The sequence below is a fragment of the Arachis ipaensis genome, chromosome B8 (assembly GCF_059453495.1).
Source record: "Arachis ipaensis isolate K30076 ecotype BB chromosome B8, ASM5945349v1, whole genome shotgun sequence".
Taxonomy (NCBI): domain Eukaryota; kingdom Viridiplantae; phylum Streptophyta; class Magnoliopsida; order Fabales; family Fabaceae; genus Arachis; species Arachis ipaensis.
Genome location: NC_142443.1, coordinates 109,572,536 through 109,588,996, shown reverse-complemented (window position 1 = coordinate 109,588,996; position 16,461 = coordinate 109,572,536). Strand labels below are relative to the sequence as shown.

Sequence of the window (16,461 nt, the reverse complement as noted above, 5' to 3'; positions counted from 1 at the left end):
ACATACTTCTAATTGATAAAATAATTCTAATATGTTTCATTTCAAATATATATTCAATATTTTAAACTATTTTTAATTTTATTATTCTTTTAAAATTATTAAATTTTATTTTTATTATTCCATCTTTCTATATCACACATTGTCATCTTCTCTAACAATTCCCTGCATACAATCCAAGATTATTGCACCGCCACAGTTGTATTATATTTCGTTGTTCTCTTTTGCTTTCTATTTTCTTATTGTGCTTCCTCGTTCTCTTTATTTAGTTGCAATCAATTATTACCATATATTTTTATCTCAACTCTCAATTTTATTTATTATTTTAATCTATAATCATTTATTGTATTAACTTTTATAATAGTTAAAGACTTACTAAAAGAATTATTTTTTTATATTTTTTAAATATTAAGATATATAATTACTATAATTATATTTTTTTCCTGTGCTCGATAAGTTGTCTTTTATTGTTTCAAAAAAAAATTAAGACGCAATACATTCAATTTCTTTTATCAAATTATTAATAATTGATGTTAATAATTTTAAAAATTAATATCAAAATATATTATATCTTTTTAATTAATATAATATTATAAGCTTATATAAATGACATTTTTTTTAATTCGGATAAAATTCAACTTACAATAAATTAAGATATGAACACAACATCTAGTGAAAGATGAGAAACATGAGTAAGGAACAACTAAAAAATTTAAAAAATAAAAAGAAAAAAATTAAAGAAAAAAAAGAAAATCAAGCAAATATTTTCTCATAGATTTAGAGTGTACAAATAAAATGATCCTAACGTAGAATTATATAGATATTCTAGTAATTTTTTAATTAAATTTTTCAAATAATAAATTATTTAATAATTAATATAAGTATTATTTTGAGAGTATAGCTCTTTAAAATATCTCCTTTCTTCTTGTTTAATTTTATTTGAATTATTTACCGTTCTTCTACCTTATTGAATATATTTAATATAATTTTTCTCTGCTTTATCGTTGATTTAATATGAAAATATTTCGTGTTCTTGTCAATGTCATTGATGAGTTTATCATTGAGTGTTATTTCTAGTAATCTGCCTTATGCTTATACCACACTTCAACTTGATTTTTCAGCGCTTCTCTTCTTATTGTATTTTCTTCTTGATTTATCCCATCCTCAATCATCCTTTCAGTTATGGATATTTCATCCTTAAACATCTTTATCTTCTCATCAATGTTTCCAAATTATCTTTGTTGCACACTTTCAAAACTTCTTTCATATTTGCTAATTTCTTCTCAATTGTGTCCCCTCCTACCTTCCTCCATTCTTGTGCAAACATTTTCTTGAACTGGGAGTGTGTCAATTATGCGTCCAAAGACCTAAATGATTTCAGTCCCTAATTCTTCTTCTCCTTTTCTAACAAAAGAGGAACATGATCTGATTTTGAGCACTTTAAAGCCCTTACCTTCAAGTTTGAGCATTGTTGAAACAGCTCCAGATCCAAACAGAACCTGTCAATCTTACTTGCACTTCTTCCGTTCCTCCAAGTGTATTTTCTTCCTCCCATTGAAATCTCCATCATTTCCATCTCTTGGATCTATTGATTAAATTCTCTTATACCTGTCATATTTCTCCTGCCACTATTTCTCTCTGTTGGGTGCATAACTTCATTAAAGTCACCGAATGCTAGCACTAGTAGGTTGTATTGATTTTTTACATTCACTATCTCCTCCCATACTATCCTCCTATCAGCTACATCATTAGGTGCATAAACAACACATATCAGAATTTTGTCAATGACTCCTAAAATACCTCCTACCAAGCAAATCCACCTCATTTCTTTGATTGTCCTTTCCATCCTAAAAAAAATTTTCTCCCATACACAAATTATACTCCCACTGTTTTGATCCGCATCCACCATATTTCATACAAATTCAATGTTCCCATAACCTTTTTATCTCATATTCTTTTATGATGTTAGCTTTTCTCTCAACTAAACCCAAGAATCTCACTTCATTTTTCATAACTAGTTCTTTTATCACTCCCATCTTTCCTGCTCTTTTTACCCCTCTACATTTCTAGAGCAAAATCATTTAACTTGTTTGGAAGTAACACCTATCTCACTGCGTTCTTCTTTCGTAGACCCCTTTTTCTTTTTTTTTTGAATAGTCGCCAATGTCCTGCCTTACATCTTCATCTATCTTTTTCAAATATTTTTGTACGTCTTCATCAATCATTGTTGATAAGCCCAAACTTTTCCCAACAAGCCATGTCTTATTTGCTTCTGACTCCAGATCATCATCCGTGCCATCCTTTGTTGTGTTTTCTTCCCATATGAACTCCCTATCGTCAACCTTCTTTTCCTTCTTTTTATTCTTTGTTTTCGTTGTCTTCTTAATCTTTCTCCTTCGACCTTGCCCCAGTTTCTTGATTTGTTTCTTTGTCTTTCTAAGTTTGCACCTCACACTACTCACCTCCCTCTCTTCCTTGTTCTCATATGAAGGTACTACCTCCACTTCTCCCTTCTCAAATTCTGGTGGCTCTAACGGACCTGATATTGAATCCTCCAGATATACACTCTTTTGTTGTACGTTGTTGTTTTCTTGAGCTAAATTCACTTCTTCACTAAAAGTTTCCACCTCCTTGTCATCAGTCCATGTCTTGTTTTTAATTATTTCTCCTTTACTTGGCCCACTCTTCAAACCCACAAAAGATTCTTTCATAATTTCAATAGTTAACTTATCATCCTCCCAAGTGTTTGTCTTGGATTCACAAGTCCAGTCACCTTCCATATTATTCTTACCTACATCCACCTAGGTCCCATCAAATTTATTAGCCACATTCAATTTATGTAGGTCAAATTTTGAATTATCGACGTTTACATTTTTTTGTAATGGTATCCAGCTCAGCCCTAGCCCTTCCAACTTCCTTACCGCTGTTACACCACAGCCCGCCGCCTTCTTTAATCTTCATATGATCATCTCTTCTTGTAACAAAATCCTGCATCTGCTTCATTCTTGGCTCTTTATCCACCACATTATGGTTATGATATATATTCATTCCCCCTATTTCCTTCACAAAAAGCAAGAACTCATTTTCTTCCACCACTGTAGTTAATCTCACCTGAATGGTAGGACCAAAACTTGTGTCTACCAAAATATTGAAGGAGTTAAATTGGCGCTCTTGATTATCCTCAACCTTAATAACTGCTCCCCACACTACACCAATCTTGATCATGTTGTCATGATTCCATGCATGTAGCGACAATTCGTACACCTCCATCCATACTCTTCTTGATGCATTTACTTCCATCGGACTCCATCTCCTAACATCAACGAAGTGATTCAAGAGAAATGGTGACCATTTTGCAACTAGCATATTCTCCATCGTATTGAACGTCATCAATAACTTGAATGAACCGACCATGTTCACATAAAAAATGTCGCACCAATCTTTCATAACACCCCGCCTTGGTCTCTTCAAAATTTATGGGAACAATTGCTTCACTAGTTAGACTTCTCTTCATTATATATGCCATCTCTCTATTAGTCTCAAGCATAACTTTAGAGTTTTTGAATAGGTACAATTGATTGTCATCTCTCATGTTCAAACCCCCGTGGCTTCTTTTCCATGAACAACAGCATCTCTAAACAATCTCCCATCACACTTTCTACTTTGTGAAAATTTAGGTTGTTTATCTTCCATTCTCTTGGCTTCCTACGCATTATGTCCTTCTTCCATCTTGTTCTCCATTTTTCCCATCTCCTTCCTCTTATACTTTGCCTTGGACAAACTTAGCCTACATCCCCATACTTTCCATCCATCAATCTTCTATATCACCTTAATCGCCTCGGTTATTTTCTCAAACTTAACAAACACAAACTTTAATGGGTTTGAGTTCCTTTTTTTTAATAGGAAAACATCAATTACTTTTGTTTTTCTCCCAAAGATTCTCCACAACCACTCTACGGTAGTGTTCGGTGGAAGGTTCTCTGCAAAAACCGTTATTGCTCCTTTCTCTAGAGTCTTTCCATCAAACGGTCTATTCTTCTTGACATATGGTATCCTCTTATCTAGACCAGTGAAGCGTGTGGTTGGTTGTAGTGTTTTTCAATGACTTATAGGATTTCTTACTGTGTGCCACTCACCACTCCCCACCCCCTCACCTTCTCTCTTGTTTTCTCTCTACTCTCTCATTGAGATATGAGATATAAATAACAACATAACAGTGATGCGATGCCTCTGGCGAAGACAGTCACAGGTTCAAGTTTAACAATTATGTTCACAAACCCTTCTGCTGCTGTGCGAGCTTTCAAGGTAGTCCTTGCGCATAGTTATGCTCATGCTCACCGAAGATCTGCTCTTGTACCACTTAAGGAGAAAGGGCTGATCATAAGACCTAAGATTTGGTTTGTGAAGGTTGTCACAACTCTTTTTGTTTGGTCAAACTCATTTGATAGATTTTTTGGTTATTTTAGTGATCATTTAACTCCTCCACTTGCATTAGAGGTTATCAAATGGCTGAACAATCCCACCTTGCTTTTGAAGTTCTTTCACTTTAGTAAGAAAATGTTGAACATATCTCACACATATTTGACTTATGATGTGCTATTAAGATCCCTTTGTCAAGCAGGCCTTCATAATTCAGCAACATTAATATATAATTAAATGAAATCTGATGAAAAATTGCATGAGAGTAAGCTGTTAGGATTTTCGGTTTCTTCTTATACACTGACAAACAAATTTGATATGTTAAGGGAATTACTTGTTAAATCTCATTCTAATAAGGCACCTGTGAATGCAATTGTTTATAATAGCTTGTTGAATGTATTGGTAAATCAAAAGAAATTAGATGATGCTGTTTGTTTACTTCTGGGGCTTATGAGATTGCAACTTTCATCTAGAGACCTTCATCTTCAACATTGTAATATGAGGTTTGTGCTGGAGAAATCAATGAAGATTTTTAAATTGCATCTTCAAGTCTAACACAATTCTTCAAAAGTTGAACCTAAAATGAAGGAACTCAATCTCATTAAGTGATTTACTTCAAAGTTTTTCTAATAGACGTAGAAAGTATAGAAGAGATAGAATTCGAACTTAATTTGTAAAACTCTTTACAAGCAATTGCACAATCAAAAATCAAGCTCCTCACATTCCATTAGGTTGGTTATAATATATAAGTAGATCCAACCTCTTCGTTGACTCTTACATCTGTAATTAAAACTTAGACTAGTGAACACAACTCGATATGGTATTTAATAGATGTGATGCATTGTAAACAATTGCGGTAAAAAACAGTTGTACTGCCAGGTTAGATAAAAAAAATAATTTTGAGTAAGAACAATCATCAAATGATCAAAAAAATAAGAGTATGACTATATCAATAAAAGATTAAAAATACTATAAATTATACCTCAAAATAATTAATTTTCATAAAAAAAGAAGAATATATTCTTAGTTTATGAAGTAATAAAAAAAAATTAAAAATTAAATAAAATACTTTGACTCTAAAATTTATACTTATAAACGATAAAAGAAACACTACATATAACATTTAATTTTATGAAAATTAATGATAGAAATTGGATAAAGAATTGGGCATACAGATACAATCAATCATGGGAAAATGAATTGTGTATTTCAACTAAAATTACCTAAAAAATTTGAATAGTGTTAATGACTATTATTTCTATTACACAACATAAGAAAAATACGGTTTAGATTTATTAGCTATAATTGATAATTAATAAAATTTTAGTCATTAAATACTAATTTTTATATAATTTTAAATAAAGATATTTTTCTAAAATATTATGAGAAAAGAGAAATATGTATACTGATATCAGAACACATTATGCTAATATTTTTAGTATCCAAATACTGCATGTTATAAGATAATAGCTAGATGATATTAGGAATGACAAAACTCTTCGAAGTGCAGAAATTCCTGCGAGAACCGCCCCAAAGGAAACTCAAAGGCGGAGAATTCTTTCCACAGAAATAAGAATGAAGGCGAAAATTCTTTCGAGGTAGAGGTGGGGACCCGAGTAGGGATTCCCGCCTCGTCCCCTCTAATCTCTGAATTATTAAATTTATTTAAATACCCTTAATAATTTATTTCTAATATAAATTTTTTAGTCATTTTACATACCATATATATACCTTAATTTCAAAAGTGTCTTTCCTTCTCTCCATAACACTAATACTGTGCCGTCCTACTCCCCAATCACCTCAGAAAGCCAGAACTCACAAATCGCAATCTTCCATAGCGTCATAACCATATTCCTCACCACTCCTGCTCAATGTTCATCATGTCGTCACCCCTTCACTGTCTCATTGTTTATTATCGCGGCGTCATTTTTCCTTTTCACCGCCGCATGACTGTATCCTTGTATATTGTAATAATATTTTCTTATTTATTTTTTAATTTTTCATTAGAACTTTTATATAAATGATCAATATAGGAAAATGGAGAATGAGGCCCCTGATGAGTCCATATTTAATGATATATTTTGACTCAATTTGGATGGATTCTAGCACATGAACTCACACTTAAGCACTAAAATAGCATACTTTTGTGTTTGATCCCTAATTTGGACTTAAATGTGAAAACATGCATTTTTGTGCTTAAATAGAGTAATTTAATTCCACGTTTATGCTATTCGATGCCGTGATATATTTTGTGACTGATTTCATATCATTTTGGCAAGATTAGTTAAGCAAAAGTGAAAGAATGCATGTAGAAGGGTGAACATATGAAGAAAACAAGGAAAAGCACACACAGCAAGTTGTGCATGCGCACAAGCAAGCATGCGTACGCACAAGATCGAATCAGCCAAGTGTGCATACGCACAAGCCAACGTGCGTACGTACAAGAGGAAATTTCCATGTGTGCGCGCGCACAAGCACCTGTGCGTACGCACAGGTCAACATTCAGCCAAGTGTGCGGACGCACACACACAGGTCACTGCACGTGATTTTTTTAATGAAACGCGTGCTATATGCATTTTTTGAGGGCTTTTGGCCTATTTTGGAAGGCTTGGATGCTGATTTTGGAGTTCTATATAAGGGGAATTCAACACATATAAATGAGGAAGGCTTTCATTAGGTTAGATTAGGTAGAAAATGCATTAGGAGTAGGAGTAGGAGTAGAGTAGAAAATGCTCTCTTAAGGTTTAATTTCTATCTCCATTGTAGCATTTTATAGAAGTTTTGATCTTTGATTTTGCTCCTTTCATTGTAAGTACTCTCAATTTCACCTTTAATTATAGCACTTTTACTTTCAATTGCTTTGGTTCAAGTTACTTGTTTATAATTGCAATTTTGTGTTTCTTGAAGTTTTGATCAATGAATTTTATGTTTCATGATGCCTTTATATTTGATTGCTTGTTTATATTTGGTTTTGTTGATAGTTAGTTATAGTTTTCTATTTTACTTTGCAATTTTCCATGTTTTATTTTTATGCACACAAAGTGTTTGTGAAAATGCCAACTTTAGAATTTGAGTAGATTTTCCCACCTTGGCTTGTGGTTTGAGTTCCTAGGATACTAGAGTCATAATGTCCGACATTTAGTGGTAATTCTTGGGTAGTTAGTTGACTCTTGTTTCCATTGATGCTAGCTTTTTATTAACTAGTTTGGTAAGTTAGCTAGGACTTATAAATTAAGGTCAATTATGCTTGCTTGACTTACTCCTCGATGGTTGGGGTTGACTAGGCGAGATTGACTCATCATAATTACCATAGTCGTGGTTATAACAATGATAGGATTTCTTGGATCTTCCCAAGTCAAGGCTCTTCTTGCATTTATAGCATTTTCACTAGTTTTGATCTTGCTTCCCTTTACTTGCATTAATTCACAATTTTGCTTATCTCTTAGTTCTTTTATTGCTTAGTTCTTTTAATCTTTCATTTCTTGCTTAAAAACCCCCTTTTTTCCCTAACAACCAAGGAAGTAACACTTTGATTGCATCCTAGGGAGAATGACCCGAGGTTGAAAGACTCTCGGTTTATATGTTTTGAATTGAAAATACTAAACTTTGATTGAGAGGATTGTTTGTTGGTCTAGGCTATACTTGCAACGAACATATTCTATTTTGAGAAATTCTAGATCGACAACGAATTCTTCTCATCAAGTTTTTGGTGCCGTTGCGGGGATGCAAACGGTATTATATCTTTTGGTTGTTGTGAATATGTCCATGTGTAAATAGCTTACTTTTTGGTTATTTGGTTGTTTTTGTTAATATTTGGATGTTTATTTTTTCTTGTTTATTAATATCTTTTGCTTTTATTTCTTACTTTCTCTATGAGATATCACCCTTGTTGCTTGGAGCTTGGTTGTGCATATTTTGTAGGCTATAATGACTTCAAATTGGAATTGCATCAAGGAGTGGGAGAAGCGATGGAGGGAGGAGGAATCTTTCCCATGCTACAACGAGCCAATTCCTTCCCCAAGCCCTCCCCTATATGAATACCAAACCCAAGGATATGAAAGATACCCACACAACCCTCAACCACCAAACCTTCAAGCACTACACCATACACCTCCATGGGATCAAAATATGTATACACCTTATTACCAATCATATGAACCACCACACCCTTATACACCACTGATAAACCTATATTTTATGATATATTTTGTGCCTAATTTAAGTGATTTATTCAATTCTTCACTCACTTATTCATGTTAATTGCATGGTTTTACTTTCCCTTCCTTATTATGTGATGTATGTGAAAAACGTGTTTCTTATGCTTTAAAAATATTTATTTTAATTACCCTTTATTTCCGTTCGATGCCGTAATTCGTGTGTTGAGTAGTTTCAGATCTTCTAAGGTAGGAATGACTTAAAGGATGGAAAGGAAACATACAAAATTGGAAGGAAAGCATAAAATGAAGTTTTTGAAGAAACTGGAAGCGACGCGATCGCATGGACGACTGGTGCGCAGAAATTGTGATTACACTTTGATTATGTAAAATTCACCGCTCTTTCTTTCCCTGGTAATGGCTCCAAAAACATGATGCCAATACCATGATTCACAACTTCGCACAACTAACCAGCAAGTGCACTGGGTCGTCCAAGTAATACCTTACGTGAGTAAGGGTCAAATCCCACGGAGATTGTTGGTATGAAGCAAGCTATGGTCACCTTGTAAATCTCAGTCAGGCAGATATAAAATAGTAATGGGGTTTTCGAAAAAAATACTAAAACAAGGATAGGAATACTTATGTAATTCATTGGTTAGAATTTCAGATAAGCGTGTAGAGATGCTTTCGTTCCTCTGAACTTCTGCTTTCCTGCTGTCTTCATCCAATCAATCTTACTCCTTTCCATGGCTGGCTTTATGTAATGCATCACCATTGTCAATGGCTACTTTCGGTCTTCTCTCGGGAAAATGATCCAAATGCCCTGTCATGGCACGGCTAATCGTCTGGAGGCATCACCCTTGTCAATGGTTACATCCTATCCTCTCAGTGAATATGGTCAACGCACCCTGTCACGGCACGGCTATTCATCTGTCGGTTCTCGATCATGCTGGAATAGGATTTACTATCCTTTTGCGTCTGTCACTACGCCCAGCAATCGCGAGTTTGAAGCTCGTCACAGTCATTCAATCATTGAATCCTACTCGGAATACCACAGACAAGGTTTAGACTTTCCGGATTCTCTTGAATGCAGCCATCATTCTAGCTTACACCACGAAGATTCTGATTAAGAGATCTAAGAGATACTCATTCAGTCTAATGTAGAACGGAAGTGGTTGTTAGGCACGCGTTCATAGGGAATGATGATGATTGTCACGTTCATCACATTCAGGTTGAAGTGCGAATGAATATCTTAGAAGCGGAACAAGTGAATTGAATAGAAAACAGTAGTACTTTGCATTAATCTTTGAGGAACAGCAGAGCTCCACACCTTAATCTATGGAGTGTAGAAACTCTAGCGTTAAAATTACATAAGTGAAAGGTTCAGGCATGGCCGAGAGGCCAGCCCTCAAACGTGATCTAAGATAGCATACAACTGATCAAAGATGATTAATACAATAGTAAGAGGTCCTATTTATAATAAACTAGCTACTAGGGTTTACAGAAGTAAGTAATTGATGCATAAATCCACTTCCAGGACCCACTTGGTGTGTGCTTGGGCTGAGCTTGAGTGTTGCACGTGTAGAGATCCTTCTTGGAGTTGAACGCCAGCTTTTGTGCCAGCTTGGGCGTTGAACTCCACTTTGCAGCTTGTTTCTGGCGCTGGACGCCAGAATTGGGTAGAGGGCTGGCGTTGAACGCCAGTTTGTGTCATCTAAACTTGGACAAAGTATGGACTATTATATATTGCTGGAAAGCCCTGGATGTCTACTTTCCAACTCAATTGGAAGTGCGCCATTTTGAGTTCTGTAGCTCCAGAAAATCCACTTTGAGTGCAGGGAGGTCAGAATCCAACAGCATCAGCAGTCCTTCTTCAACCTCTGAATCTGATTTTTGCTCAAGTCCCTCAATTTCAGCCAGAAAATACCTGAAATCACAGAAAAACACACAAACTCATAGTAAAGTCCAGAAATGTGAATTTAACATAAAAACTAATGAAAACATCCCTAAAAGTAACTAGATTCTCCTAAAAACATACTAAAAACAATGCCAAAAAGCGTATAAATTATCCGCTCATCACAACACCAAACTTAAATTGTTGCTTGTCCCCAAGCAATTGAAAATCAAATAGGATAAAAAGAAGAGAATATACTATAAATTCCAAACTATCAATGAAACATAGCTCAATCAAATGAGCGGGACTTATAGCTTTTTGCCTCTTGAATAGTTTTGACATCTCACTTTATCCATTGAGGTTCAGAATGATTGGCATCTATAGGAACTCAGAGTTCAGATAGTGTTATTGATTCTCCTAGTTCAGTGTGATGATTCTTGAACACAGCTACTTTATGAGTCTTGGCCGTGGCCCTAAGCACTTTGTTTTCCAGTATTACCACCGGATACATGAATGCCACAGACACATAATTGGGTGAATCTTTTCAGATTGTGACTCAGCTTTGCTAAAGTTCCCAATTAGAGGTGTCCAGGGTTCTTAAGTACACTCTTTTTTTTTTTTTTTGCTTTGGACCTTGACTTTAACCGCTCAGTCTCAAGTTTTCACTTGACACCTACACCCCCACAAGCACATGGTTAGGGACAGCTTGGTTTAGCCGCTTAGACCAGGATTTTATTCCTTTAGGCCCTCCTATCCACTGATGCTCAAAGCCTTGGGATCCTTTTTATTTACCCTTGCCTTTTGATTTTAAGGGTTATTGGCTTTTTGCTCTTGCCTCTTGGTTTTAAGAGCTTTTGGCTTTTTCTGCTTGCTTTTTCTTTTTCTTTCTATTTTTTTCGCCTATTTTTTTTTTCTGCAAGCTTTGTTCTTTGCTGCTTTTTCTTGCTTCAAGAATCAGTTTTATGATTTTTCAGATTATCGAATAACATGTTTCCTTGTCATCATTCTTTCAAGAGCCAACATATTTAACATTCTTAAACAACAACTTCAAAAGACATATGCACTGTTCAGGCATTCATTCAGAAAACAAGAAGCATTGTCACCACATCAATATAATTAAACTAAGTTCAAGGATAAATTCGAAACTCATGTACTTCTTGTTCTTTTGAATTAAAACATTTTTCTTTTAAGAGAGGTGATGGATTCATAGGACATTCATAACTTTAAGACAAAGTTACTAACTACTAATGATCATGTAATGAAGACACAAACATGGATAAGCACTTAACATAGAAAATGAAAAACAGAGAAAGTAAGAACAAGGAATGCGTCCACCTTAGTGATGGTGGTGTTTCCTTCTTGAGGAACCAATGATGTCCTTGAGCTCTTCTATGTCTCTTCCTTGTCTTTGTTGCTCCTCCCTCATTGCTTTTTGATCTTCTCTAATTTCATGAAGGATGATGAAGTGCTCTTGATGTTTCACCCTTAATTGTCCCATGTTAGAACTTGATTCTCCTAGGGAGGTGTTGATTTGCTCCCAATAGTTTTGTGGAGGAAAGTGCATCCCCTGAGGTATCTCAGGAATCTCTTGATGATGAGCTTCTTCATGTGCCTGTTGAGATCCATGAATGTGCTCTCTTGTTTGCTCCATCCTTTTCTTAGTGATGGGCTTGTGTGATGAATCTTTCCATCTCTCATGGCTCAGAGGTGGAAGCAATTGTCTTCCCTTTTCTCTTTCTTGAGGTTTCTTTGGCTTTATGCGCCATTAATGGTAATGGAAAAACAAAAAGCTTATGCTTTTACCACACCAAACTTAGCATGTTGCTCGCCCTCGAGCAAAAGAAGAAAGAATAGAAGAAGAAGAAAGAGATATGGAGGAGATGGAGGGATGTGTGTATTCGGCTATATGGGTGGGATTGGGTGGGAAAAGAGATTTTGAATTTTGAAAGTAGGTGGGGTGTATGGATGTGAGTGGTAAATGGAAAATAGAAGGGATGATTATGAATGGAGAGATAGCGTGATATAGGATTATGAGGAGGTAAGGTGAGTGGAGGTATGTGGGGATCCTGTGGGGTCCACAGATCCTGAGGTGTTCAAGGATTTACAATCTTGCACCAAATTAGGCATGCAAAATGCCTTTGCACACAACTCTGGGCGTTCAGCGCCAGGTTGGTGCCCATTTTGGGCGTTCAACGCCCATTTGTTGCCCATTTCTGGCGTTGAACGCCAGAACCATGCTTGTTCTGGGCGTTCAGCGCCAGCTCTCCTCCAGGTACATTTTTGGCGTTCAAACGCCCAGATGCTGCCATTTTGGGCGTTCAGTGCCTAGATACTGCCCATTTTGGGCGTTCAGCGCCCAGATACTGCCCATTTTGGGCGTTCAGCGCCAGAACCATGCTCTGTTCTGGCGTTGAACGCCAGGCAGATGCTTCCTCCAGGATGTGATTTTTCTTCTGCTGTTTTTGATTCCGTTTTCAATTTTTATATTTACTTTGTGACTCCACATGATCATGAACTTATAAAGACATATAACTAAGAAAAATATAGTTAGATAAAAATTGGGTTGCCTCCCAACAAGCGCTTCTTTAATGTCAATAGCTTGACAGTGGGCTCTCATGGAGCCTCACAGGTGTTCAAAGCTTTGTTGAGACTTCCCAACACCAAACTTAGAGTTTGGTTGTGGCCTCCCAACACCGAACTTAGAGTTTGACTGTGGGGGCTTTGGTTGACTCTGCTTTGAGAGAAGCTTTTTCTGCTTCCTCTCCATGGATGCAGAGAGAGATCCTTGAGTTGTAAATACAAGGTTGTCCTTATTTAATTGAAGGATCAATTCTCCTCTGTCTACATCAATCACAGCTCTTGCTGTGGCTAGGAAAGGTCTTCCTAGGATGATGGATTCATCCTCTTCCTTTCCAGTATCCAGGACTATGAAATCAGCAGGGATGTAAAGGCCTTCAACCCTTACTAACACGTCCTCTACTTGTCCATAAGCCTGTTTTCTTGAATTGTCTGCCATCTCTAATGAGATTTTAGCAGCTTGCACCCCATAGATTTCCAGTTTCTCTATTACAGAGAGGGGCATGAGGTTTATTCCTGAACCAAGGTCACACAGAGCCTTAAAGATCATGGTGCCTATGGTACAAGGTATTATGAACTTTCCAGGATCCTGTGTCTTCTGAGGCAATGTCAGTTGATCCAGATCACTTAGTTCATTGGTGAACAAGGGAGGTTCATCTTCCCAAGTTTCAATACCAAATAATTTGGCATTTAGCTTCATGATTGCACCAAGGAACTTGGCAGCTTGCTCTTCAGTAACATCCTCATTCTCTTCAGAAGAGGAATACTCATCAGAGCTCATGAATGGCATAAGGAGGTTCAATGGAATCTCTATGGTCTCTAGATGAGTCTCAGATTCCTTAGGTTCCTCAGAGGGAAGCTCCTTATTGATCACTGGACGTCCCAGGAGGTCTTCCTCCTTGGGATTCACGTCCTTCTCCTCTCTTGTGGGTTTGGCCATGGTAATTAATTCAATGGCCTTGCACTCTCCTTTTGGATTCTCTTCTGTATTGCTTGGGAGAGTACTAGGAGGGATTTCAGTGATCCTTTTACTCAGCTGGCCCACTTGTGCTTCCAAATTTCTAATGGAAGACCTTGTTTCATTCATGAAACTCACAGTGGCCTTAGATAGATCAGAGACTAAATTTGCTAAGCTAGATGGATTCTGCTCAGAATTCTCTGTCTGTTGCTGAGTGGATGATGGAAAAGGCTTGCTATTGCTAAACCTGTTTCTTCCACCATTATTAAAGCCTTGTTGAGGCTTTTGATCCTTCCATGAGAGATTTGGGTGATTTCTCCATGATGGATTGTAGGTGTTTCCATATGGTTCACCCATGTATTTTAACTCTGCTATTGCAGGGTTCTCAGGATCATAAGCTTCTTCCTCAGAAGATGCCTCTTGAGTACTGTTGGATGCAGCTTGCATTCCATTCAGACTCTGAGAAATCATATTGACTTGCTGAGTAAATATTTTATTCTGAGCCAATATGACATTTAGAGTATCAATTTCAAGAACTCCATTCTTCATAGGTGTCCCATTACTCACAGGATTCCTCTCAAAAGTGTACATAAACTGGTTATTAGCAACCATGTCAATGAGTTCTTGAGCTTCTGCAGGCGTTTTCTTTAGGTGAATGGATCCACCTGCAGAAGTATCCAATGACATTTTAGCTAATTCAGATAGACCATCATAGAATATATCCAGGATGGTCCATTCTGAAAGCATGTCAGAAGGACACTTTTTGGTCAGTTCCTTGTATCTCTCCCAAGCTTCATAGAGGGATTCACCTTCTTTCTGTCTGAAGGTTTGAACATCCACTCTAAGCTTGCTCAGCTTTTGAGGAGGAAAGAACTTGGCTAAGAAAGCCTTGACCAGCTTATCCCAAGAGTTCAGGCTATCCTTAGGTTGAGAGTCCAACCATATTCTAGCTCTGTCTCTCACAGCAAAAGGAAAAAGCATGAGCCTGTAGACTCCAGGATCTACTCCATTAGTCTTAACAGTATCACATATCTGCAAGAATTCAGTTAAGAACTGAAAAGGATCTTCAAATGAAAGTCCATGAAACTTGCAGTTCTGCTGCATCAGAGAAACTAATTGAGGTTTCAGCTCAAAGTTGTTTGCTCCAATGGCAGGAATGGAGATGCTTCTTCCATGTAAATTGGAATTAGGTACAGTAAAGTCACCAAGCATTCTCCTTGCATTATTGTTGTTGGGTTCGGCTGCCATCTCCTTTACTTGTTCGAAATTTTCAATAAGGTTGTCTCTGGATTGTTGTAATTTAGCTTCTCTTAGTTTTCTCTTCAGTGTCCTTTCAGGTTCTGGATCAGCTTCAACAAGAATGCCTTTTTCTTTGTCCCTGCTTATAAGAAAGAGAAGAGAAAAAGAAAAGAAGTGGAATCCTCTATGTCACAGTAAAGAGGTTCCTTATTGTTAGTAGAAGAAGAAAAGGAATAGGGGTGAAGAAGAATGAAGAATCCAAACACAAAGGTGATGATAGGAGCAGAGATGTGAGATGAAGAGAAGTGTTAGTAGATGAATAAATAATTAGAAGGATATGAGGGAGAAGGAGAATTTTCGAAAATAATTTTTGAAAAAGAGTTAGTGATTTTCAAAATAGTTTTTGAAAAAGGTTAGTAATTTTCGAAAATTCAAATAAAAAATAAAATAATTAGTCTAATTAAAAAGAAATTTTGAAAAAGAGGGAAGATTTTTTCGAAAATTAGAGAGAGAGAGAGTTAGTTAGGTAGTTTTGAAAAAGGTAAGAAACAAACAAAAAGTTAGTTAGTTAGTTGAAACAAATTTTGAAAAGATAAGAAGTTAGGAAGTTAGAAAAGATATTTTGCAATCACTTTTTTGAAAAAGGTAAGATAAGAGGATATTTTTGAAAAGATATGATAGAAATTAGTTTTTGAAAAAGATTTGATTTTTAAAATCTCAATTAATGACTTGATTCACAAGAAATCACAAGATAAGATTCTAGAACTTAAAGTTTGAATCTTTCTTAACAAGTAAGTAACAAACTTGAAATTTTTGAATCAAAACATTAATTGATGATGTTATTTTCGAAAATATGATGTAAAATTAAGAAAAAGATTTTTGAAAAATATTTTTGAAATTTTCGAAAATAACTAAAAAATTGAAAAAAAGATTTGATTTTTGAAAAAGATTTTGAAAAAGATAAGATTTTTTTTAATTGAAAATTTGATTTGACTTATAAAAACAACTAGATTTTAAAAATTTTTGAAAAAGTCAAATCTAATTTTTGAAATTTTAAGAGAGAAAAAGGGAAAGATATTTTTTTATTTTTGAATTTTTATTATGAGAGAGAAAAACAAGAAAAATGATGCAATGCATGAAAGTTATGGATCAAAACAATGAATGCATGCAAGAATACTATGAATGTCAAGATGAACACCAAGAACACTATGATGATCAAGATG

General features: G+C 35.7%; 1 non-coding gene across 1 annotated transcript; it reads left to right on the top strand.

Moving 5' to 3' along the window:
• Positions 1-14,740: 14,740 nt before the first annotated feature.
• LOC148549216 (small nucleolar RNA R71) lies at positions 14,741-14,848 on the top strand. Its single transcript, XR_015898740.1, has one exon. It is a non-coding gene; the product is annotated as a small nucleolar RNA R71 (small nucleolar RNA).
• Positions 14,849-16,461: the final 1,613 nt, after the last annotated feature.